The 8,738-nt window shown below is 49.1% G+C and overlaps 1 long non-coding RNA gene across 1 annotated transcript; it reads right to left on the bottom strand.

The window, feature by feature from the left end:
* Positions 1 to 5,339: 5,339 nt before the first annotated feature.
* LOC116663024 lies at positions 5,340 to 7,336 on the bottom strand. The gene is made up of 3 exons (XR_004319031.1): positions 7,274 to 7,336; positions 6,695 to 6,786; positions 5,340 to 5,895 (listed from the first exon to the last, which is right to left on the bottom strand). It is a non-coding gene; the product is annotated as an uncharacterized LOC116663024 (long non-coding RNA).
* Positions 7,337 to 8,738: the final 1,402 nt, after the last annotated feature.

Raw genomic sequence — 8,738 nt, 5'->3', positions numbered from 1 at the left:
GCTCCGCGTGGCTGCAGCAGGGCCACCAGCCCCCAGGCAGGCGCTCATGCAGTTCTCACCCTCTTCTGGTGCACAGCCTGCACCACACTTCCCACTCCGTTTGCCCCTGGGCCACCCTGCGATCTAGGACCCGTCTCGGGGCATTGATTGCTGGGTTCCTGGGACTTGTCAACTGCCAGATGTTCTGAAGCAGCCATTTGAAGATGATAAAGTTCACTGATTTCCTTCATCCTTTTCCAGTCTCCTCTCCTCTCTGTAAATCTTTCTTGCCCCACTCTCTGGCATATTTGCAAGCCATAAAGGTAAAGATACTTCTGGCGCTTGGGGTTTTACAGACCTCTGGATCCAACCTTGTTGCCAAAGATTGGGTCATGTCTTCGCTAGTAACTTCTCACCGGCTTCTCAGGTTTCTTATGTCATCTCTCCCTCCCTCGGCATGAGAAGCTTGCACCAACTGAAGTTCAAGTTGTTGCAGGTTATTAGCAGGAATGAGTTAATTTAAAGGATGCTTCTTTGGGGAAGCCACCCACAGTGCCCCTGCCTTGTGGACTGACTCCATCCTGAGCCATTGCTGCAGTGTGTGTGCCAAGGGCTGCTCCAGGAAGTTCTCAGCCCTCAGTGCCACAAGCTGCATGGGACTAAAATCTGTTGCTGCAAGACTTCCTTGTTTCAGTAACATCTATTGAGACTCAACATGGATGGGATTTCACCTTTATCCTTACTCTGCGTTCCTGATGGAAAGAGTGGGGACGCCTCCACCTCTAGAACTAAGTTCGTGATGGAACGATGCGCCATCTGGTCCTCCTGTAAGTGCTGTGACAACAAACGGGGGAGGCTGGGTGCCAGTGCAGCTTCATGCACAAGAATAAGCCTGGGCCAGACGCGGTCTGTGGGCTCTGCCGTGTTCTCTCGTTGACAAGACAGAGACTGTAGGGGGGTTTCCCTGCCCGGATCCCTGTCCCACCCACACCCTGGTTCCTTCCTCCCACTGGGAAGCTTTCCACTGATGGGATTTCTCTGCAGTCCTGTTCCCCAGAGGGTCCCAAGTCTTTCAGACACTTGACTTTCCTTGAGACCCAAGTCCTCTTTCATGGGATCCCAGGAAAACTCAGAGAGCTGGCTGGACACGCGTTCATATGATCCCAGGATCTTTGTCACGGTTCAGTGGTTTTGTCTGCCCTGAGCCCACAGAGGACCCCTGGGAGCCAACACCCAGCTCCACATCCCACCAACTCTGTCTCAGGTCACCACGACACCCCGACCTCCTGGAAAATGAGGAGCTGTATTCAATTGTATCCCAAGGTCCTGCAGCTCAACACACTTGAGGTTTTCTAGCAATTGCTAAGAGGAGAAACAGCAAAGCTTTGGAAAGGCTCTGTGCTGAATAACTGGTGAAATCAGAAGAAAAACATAAAGCTTTGCATTTCTAAGCATTCTGGCTGAATCAGGAACTCCAGAGTCTGAAGCTTAACGTACCCCAAGTTTTGGTGGCTCCCAAAAGTTAGCCCAGGACTAGTTTCACCCGAAGCGAGGGGATGGCAGGTTCTGAAAGAGGAAATGCAGAGCCCCGGGATTCTGGGGCTTAACGGACGAGCACATCCGGGGCTCACTCAGAGCCTTGCTTTCCTGCTTCACCGGACCAGTGCTAGGATGCCCCCCAGGGCTTTATCCATTTAGGGGGATGTTGCACGACTGAAATGCCCGTGCCCCCAGGCAGGAGCGATCACGCACCGTTTCTCACTTAGATGCTCAGACTCACCGCAGCCTGCCAAGTGGCAAGAAGCCTTTCTGCCCTTTCCATGTCTCAGAGCACACTGCAGGCCAGAAATGCAGGAAAATTATTCCCCCCCTGCTTCATAAGGTATGGTTTCTTTCCTGTCACCCCTCTGTCCCCACACCTCTCCGCCAAACAACAAGACCCAGGCACCTAGGGAGACGCCACTCAGAGGCTTCCTGCTGGCTCCAGCCTCGTCTGCTTTCCGGAGGAGCACCAACTACAAAGCTTGAAAAATTAAAACATGGAAGCACGGCTGGGAAAGAAATCCCCCCCCAAACATAGTGGCTTAAAACAGCGATTTCTTCTTTCTTTGGATTTCGAAGGTTGGTGTTTCTGTCTCTGCTGGCTCGCTTGGACTCACTCACAGGGCTGCATTCGGCTGGAGGGTCAGCTGGGACAGGGGCTGGAAAAGGGGCTCGCTCACCAGCTTGGCAGATGCCACTGGCTCTTAGCTGGGGCACGTCAGTCCTCTGCCACCTGCCTCTCACCCTCCAGGACGATGATGGTCTCCCTTCCTTACACGGTGGCCTCAGGACCACGCTCTAAATACGGCAGGAGCCGAGGCTGCATGGAGCCTTGGAGGCTAACCACCCACCTCTGGTGTAGTCTTTTGGTCAAAGCAAGTCACGTGTTATGCCCAGATTTAAGGGAACCAGAAAGAGACTTCCCTTGTAGATGGAAGGGGTGGCAGAGCCCCACTGTAGGAGACCACAGCATCTCGAAACCATCTGGAGTACAACGCAGGTGTGAAGTCTGCCCGACCAATCCCTGTCCGGTGGGGAGGGCCGTGCGGGAGGGGCTTACCCCCCTCTCTAGACAAAGGCCTTCTCTGTTGATAAAAAGGCAAAAGGCCTGGGAAACCTTTGGTTTAGGGCTCAGAGTTGAGCTTCTGCCTCTATTCATTAGAGCTACCTAAGTCATGAGTGACAGAAACCCCATTTGAAGTAGCTTCGGCCAAAAGGGGAAATGTCAGAGAGATCATGGGTCCCAGGAAGGAAAGTGTTGGAACCTTATGAAGCAGGGGCTCGATGTTCCGGGACTCCTGGTCCTTCCTCCCCGTTTCTCTGAGGACCTGGCTTCCTTCCTCAGTCTGGTCACCGAGTGCTTTTTCTCATGGTGGCAGGTGGGGCTGCCAAAAGCTCCTGGATTTGACAATTATTGGAGAGAAATAGGCCCCGACTCCTTACTGATTTCAAGTTCAAAACCACTGGGGAAGGAACTCATCAATCAGAGAGTGGGGGGCACATTTACAGACCAATGAACTAAGGTTGGGGGGCAGGCTCACGTGAGCACATAAACCCAGGTGGTGGGATCAGCCCACGGCATCCCAGAAGGAAGGTGTGGAATGCCAGGCAGGCGAAACCACAGACACAGAGACAGCCTGCCTGGGCCGGGGTCCCAAGGCCATGCCCCTCATTAGCTGAGTGTTTCAAGTAAGTTACTAAATTCTCTGTGCCTCCGTTTCCTCATCCATGAAATGGGCATAGCTGTTCCTATATAGTTGTGAGAACAAAAATGCTTTGATCTATGCAAACCTCTTAAACAACGCTTATTCCCTAGTACGTGCTCATAGTGTTCGTTATTATCAACAGGAGGGACAGATTTTTGTTACATTTGTGGGATGAGACAGTACAGAATATATAGCAGGTCGGAAAAATTTTTTGTTGCCTGGGAACCAAAACGATTAATTTGGGGCAAACATGAGTAGTAAGGGTCTTTTGTCTGCCTCAAAAATGCTTCCTGGAAGTTCACAGGGGAGACGTTTACTCTTTGATTTGTCCAACAAACACACTTGGTGTTGCTGTCCCCTGTGCTCCCCGCTGGCTGGGCACAGAGCGGACCCACTGGGGAGGCAGGGCAGACTGCCTGCCCTCACGGAGGTGGACCAAACACCTCGCTGACCACACAAGTGTGGTTTTCTAGAAAAGTGACGTTCCCTCAGGCCAAAGACAGCTGTGGCAAAGCAGAGCGATTTCCCAAAACGCCACAGAGGTTGGCCTCTGCTGGATCTGGGGCTGCACATCACAGCGAAAGTTCACTTCCAGGCTATTCAGAAACAGTCACTGTCCCCAATTTCCCCCCAGTCCCCTCAACCTCCATCCCCAAACAACCACCCAGGAACACCCCAAATTAACCCAGTCCTTTCTGGGTCAACGGAAGGGAGGAAAAAAAAAGTTGGTGAGCGATCCCTGAAGCAAACACCACAGCCGCTCTGGTGTAGTTTCCCGGGAAATTTGGTCCCTTGACTTTCTCACTAACTCATACATCATTTGTGCCCACCTCTCCCGCCAGCACCAAAATGAATTGCTCTTGAATTATCCCGGGGGGAAATGTCTGTATCTCTAAAGCGATAGCGCTTTACCAGCTACCGTGTTGTATCCTCATCAGGTCAGAGAGGCCTCAGAAGGGGCTAAGGACCAGTCTGAATGCGGGCAGGACCCACCCGGAGCCAGCCCGGCCCTCGGGAGAGACAGCTGAGTGCGGTCGGGTGTCCACATCTCTTCAGCAAAATATTTGAACACAGCTGTTCCCCCACTTCCTGCCACCCATGTGGTTGTGTTTTAAAAGACGGCTTGAACTTGAAGCAGTTTCCATTTACAAAATTCTTTAGCAAAACGCTCTTTCCAATAACAATATTCCCATGTGTGCCTTTTGCTTCTGGTATTTTCCTTATAAGTGAATCTGCGAAAACAGAGTCCTCTGGTCCTTTGGGGTTTTTTTTTTTTTTTTTTTTTTCTGTCCACAAACAATCTTGCCGCTACCATGTGGTTTTGAGACCTCCTACTTTGGCACAAGAACCCAAAGAAGGCAGGCTGCCCTCTTTTCATTCCCGGGGGTTTATCTTACCCACTTAGGGCAGCCATCGGGGGTGCTTGTGGCATTGTCCACGCAGCCACAGGCACAGGGCCACCAGCTCCTTCTCTCCCTGACCTTCCACTCCGGGGACAGAGACAGACTGAGGACAGGCCACCATGGGAGTTTCTGCCCTCAAACACCAAGCACCTCTGGGCAATGACCCCACTGCAGCGGCTTCCCACGCTGGCTGGGCACTGGAATAGCCTTTCAAGAGCCCAGTGCCCAGCCTCACCCATCCCAGGTAGGGCAGACTCTCTGCAGGCTGCAGCCCAACAGGAACATGCGGGAAGGGGTCAGTACCACTGCCCTAGGGGACACCCCGCAGCACCCCGCCCCCAGGATGCAGGTGTCAGACTAAGGCATGGGGTAGAACGGGGATTTGCCAACAACTGTGTTCATAAAACTGAGAAGCCCTGTTGGGATTCGGCTGCCAGGGTCGGCTTCTCCCCTTTACAGATGTTTTCTGTCGGCAGCCTGGGGATTTAGGTCAAGTTAACTCCAAGCGGTCTTATCACTAGAACTGCTTAATACTGCTCACTTCCAAAGGGTGACTCCCTCCCAACAAAGTTCCATACGGTCGCTGAGTTGTGAGATCTAGGGTCAGAAACCAGTCAGTGTTTTAGTTTCTTTATTAATGTTGCATTTTTTTCTAGTATGAAGAAAAAAAGAGACACAGAGATGTATATATAAATATATATACGCACACACATATATATGCATGTGTGTATATAACATATATTGTACACACATATGAGTATACATACACACACACTATGCACACATATATATATATGTACACACACGTGCCTAGAAATAATTCCAGAATGACACTGAACTGGGTTAGAATTTTGGGACAGGGGCTCTGGCAGTTGACACTCCCTTCCAGGATCAAGGAGAATCCTCAGTGGCAATGCTGGGTAATTTTTACGCCAAGAGCACTGTAGGATGAACCCAAAGAAATTCATCTGCAGTCGAGGAAGAAAAAGCCTTTTAAGAAAAATAAGATGTTTTATGATAGAAGAATTTGTTGAATCGGACAGAGGATGTCGTGCTAAGGGTGGAAATTAAATCTGAGGACCCGAGCGCGGGGGCGTGGTGCCCGGGCGGGAAGCTCTCTGCGCTCCCAGCGCTGAGCCCAGTGGCCGGAAGGCGTCCTCCTCTGCCGGCCAGTGGACGGACCCCCAGGTTCCTCGAGGGTCCAGCCTCCTTCGTCATCTTCTTCTCTTTGTCCAGCATCGAACCAGATGCACATTCGATATTAGCTGGAAAAATTAAACAAATGAGTCATTTTCAAATGTCATAACATGACTTGCAAATTAGGTTTTAGGTTTAGAAAGTCGATTTCAATATATGAAATGTTACCTGCCCCGTTACCGTTTTTCAGAATTCCTCTAACCAGTTCAACTATTCTCGTTTCTGATTTTTACTTCCTAAGGAGCTATTATGACAAAAACTACTGAAATACCTTGATCTAGGAAGGCAAAACATAACTTAAAAATAGAGTCACTATGGAATCTAGTATAGTGCCCCTGTGAAGGAGGGTGAAGGTATATTTTTCTCAAGGTCTGACCGTCTCCATAAAACAGTTGTCCAATTGGCTCCTTCCTACCTGTAATGCAGGCATTGCAGGGAAATGGGGGAGCTGTATACACATGCATTTATGGAGGAAAGATATTTTAAATGTTTTTCGACCAGTAACATTGTGAAAGCACCCAGGAGACTTGTGATGTGGAGCCAGCAGGAGCCTATGAGGTGAGGTGATGTCTGCCCTCGTCCCCGCTGAAACACTTAGCAACGTTGCAAATACAGAATAAATGCAATAATCTGGAAAGGTGGCAAAGGGGAGGGTCTTTACCCACTGTGGCTTAGGGTTGCTTTGTCTCTCGAAGGGAAAGCAAAGTATGCATCTAAGAAAGAAACATTTCAGCATTTTGAGGCAGGGAAGATTTTAAGTGCAAGGGAGATCTTCAATTGTTTTGGCCTATCCTAACATTCCATCGTGCCATAGGAATGCCAAAGATTTTGCATACTAGATTAATCGAACCAATTATTCTTACTTACACTTCCCAATAAAACTCTTTATCTCTTGAGGAACTTCAAGCCATCTGTTAGAAAGGGATGCACAGAATCCTCCTGCTCTGTCTGACTTGGAACTGAAAAACCAACAGATGAACTGAAGACACTATTTCTTGTACAGAAAGGTTTGGGTCTTTTCATGCCCTGCCTTCATTTATAGATGTGCTCAGGCCACCCGCAACTTGCAAATAAGACATTTATAACTGGCTTGTTTGGAACTTGGAAAGGACGCCACGCCCTGTATCCTGTGGTCATCACCTCCTTCATTAGCCTAATTGACTGTCCCCTTTGTGTTTTATACTCCAGTGTTGTTGAATTTGCCGTTCCTCTAACTGACCTTATCCGTCAAGCCTCCATGCATTTGCCCGTGAGGTTTCCTCTGCCTGGAATTCCCTTCACTTCTCCACTAAGCAAACACTTAGCCTTCTTTCAAACCCTGGTGTCACCTTTACATGAAGCCTTTCCTTGATACCACAAATAGATTTCACTTCTCCTGCTCAAGCCCTTAAGCTCACACTTAAGCTCCCAGAGTGTGTGTAATAGCACTTAAGTATTATTACTCACCTTTCTACATGTCTGTCTCCATCACTAGGCTGTGAAATTCTTCAGGACAGGAATTATATGTCATTCATCTCTGTATGTCTGGTGCCTGATCCAGTACCTCTTTGGTTGCTAATCTAGGAGTTGGCCGTCCGGAAAGTTCTAGCAAGATGTGGAATAAACAAAGAAAGAAGAAGGTACGGAACCCTGGAAGCAGTGCCTCCAACCCACAAGAGTGGCCTGGCAAGTCCAAGGATGACAGCTGAGCAGCAGACTCTGACATCCACCAGCAGGGGTTGAGAGCAAAGAACAGAGCAAAGAACAGAAAGGACTTTGTGATGCAGGAAAATGAGAACATAACTGAAAAGATGGAGACTCTGGGGCAGGATGGGGTGGGGAGAAACTGAAGCTATTAAAAAAAAAAAAGGCTAATTAAAACTCTAGGAAAGAACAAAAACTTTGTAAGAGATGTTCTTTATAAGAAAAAAAATAATTCATTTCTTGTAGCTGGAAAAACAATATTCACATAGTCATAAAATAGAAATTTTGATTACTAGTTTAACTACAAATAGTGATATATCTGTACCAGGACAGAGGTGGAGACAAGAGGGAACTAAGTTAGGGCCAATGAAATCTGAGCCCAAGTCGTTGGTAGGACTTATGGAAAAGCTCCTTAAAAGGTCAAAAACCACGTGGGGCATTCTCCTCTTCCTCTCCCTGTCTTCTTTCTAGCCAGATGTCGAGAGTCCAGGGTTTCCATGGTGGCTCTGTAATCATTTGGGATCCAAGTTCCTGCTCTCTTTCTGCTCCCTGGGTCTGGTTTCTCTTATGTGAGAGATAAACAAATCTTTATCTTGTTTAAACAGATTTTGCTGGATCTCTGTGCTGGCAGCTGAACACAATCCCTGTGTGCTATGAAAAATAGAGCATTTTATTTAGAGATAGGGAACAAACCATCCCAAGGAACACAGCCTTCTCCAGCTGGGCTAAACAACTTAGGACATGTTTGGGGGGGAGTGGGGGGGAGCAGCGTGGGAGGCGTACGCCCACCATCGACTGCTTGTGCACCCCCACGTCAAGAGGTGACAAGTGAGCACATGGGGAGAGCCAGGCCGAGTCAAGGGGTACATCCTCTCAGCAGCAGCTTCACCTAATTCTTAATAAGATGCGTATGTCTGGCCACTGATTTAAAAATGCAGCTTGAATTATGGAATCGTGGTTTGGATACACTTAAACCTGGGCGGGATGCTGCTGATTAAACTCCAGTGCTGATACACTTCCCAGCCCCTCATTCCCCTCTCCTCCCCCTCTTACAAGTCTCAGCTGCCACAGTCAGAGTTCCGCAGCCTGCTCCCCCAGTAGGAGTGCAGTGAACGGTTGTTCACGCAGTGCACTGTGTTAGTCACTTACTGCACTTTTCTCCTCTTGTTCTTGCCGCCCCAGCCATAGCACACTCTTCGCTCTCCCTCACCTTCCAGAAGCCTGCGTC

The sequence above is a fragment of the Camelus ferus genome, chromosome 4 (genome assembly GCF_009834535.1).
Source record: "Camelus ferus isolate YT-003-E chromosome 4, BCGSAC_Cfer_1.0, whole genome shotgun sequence".
Classification (NCBI taxonomy): Eukaryota; Metazoa; Chordata; class Mammalia; order Artiodactyla; family Camelidae; genus Camelus; species Camelus ferus.
The sequence above is the reverse complement of the archived record's forward strand: the minus strand, read 5'-3'. Positions and strand labels throughout refer to the sequence as shown.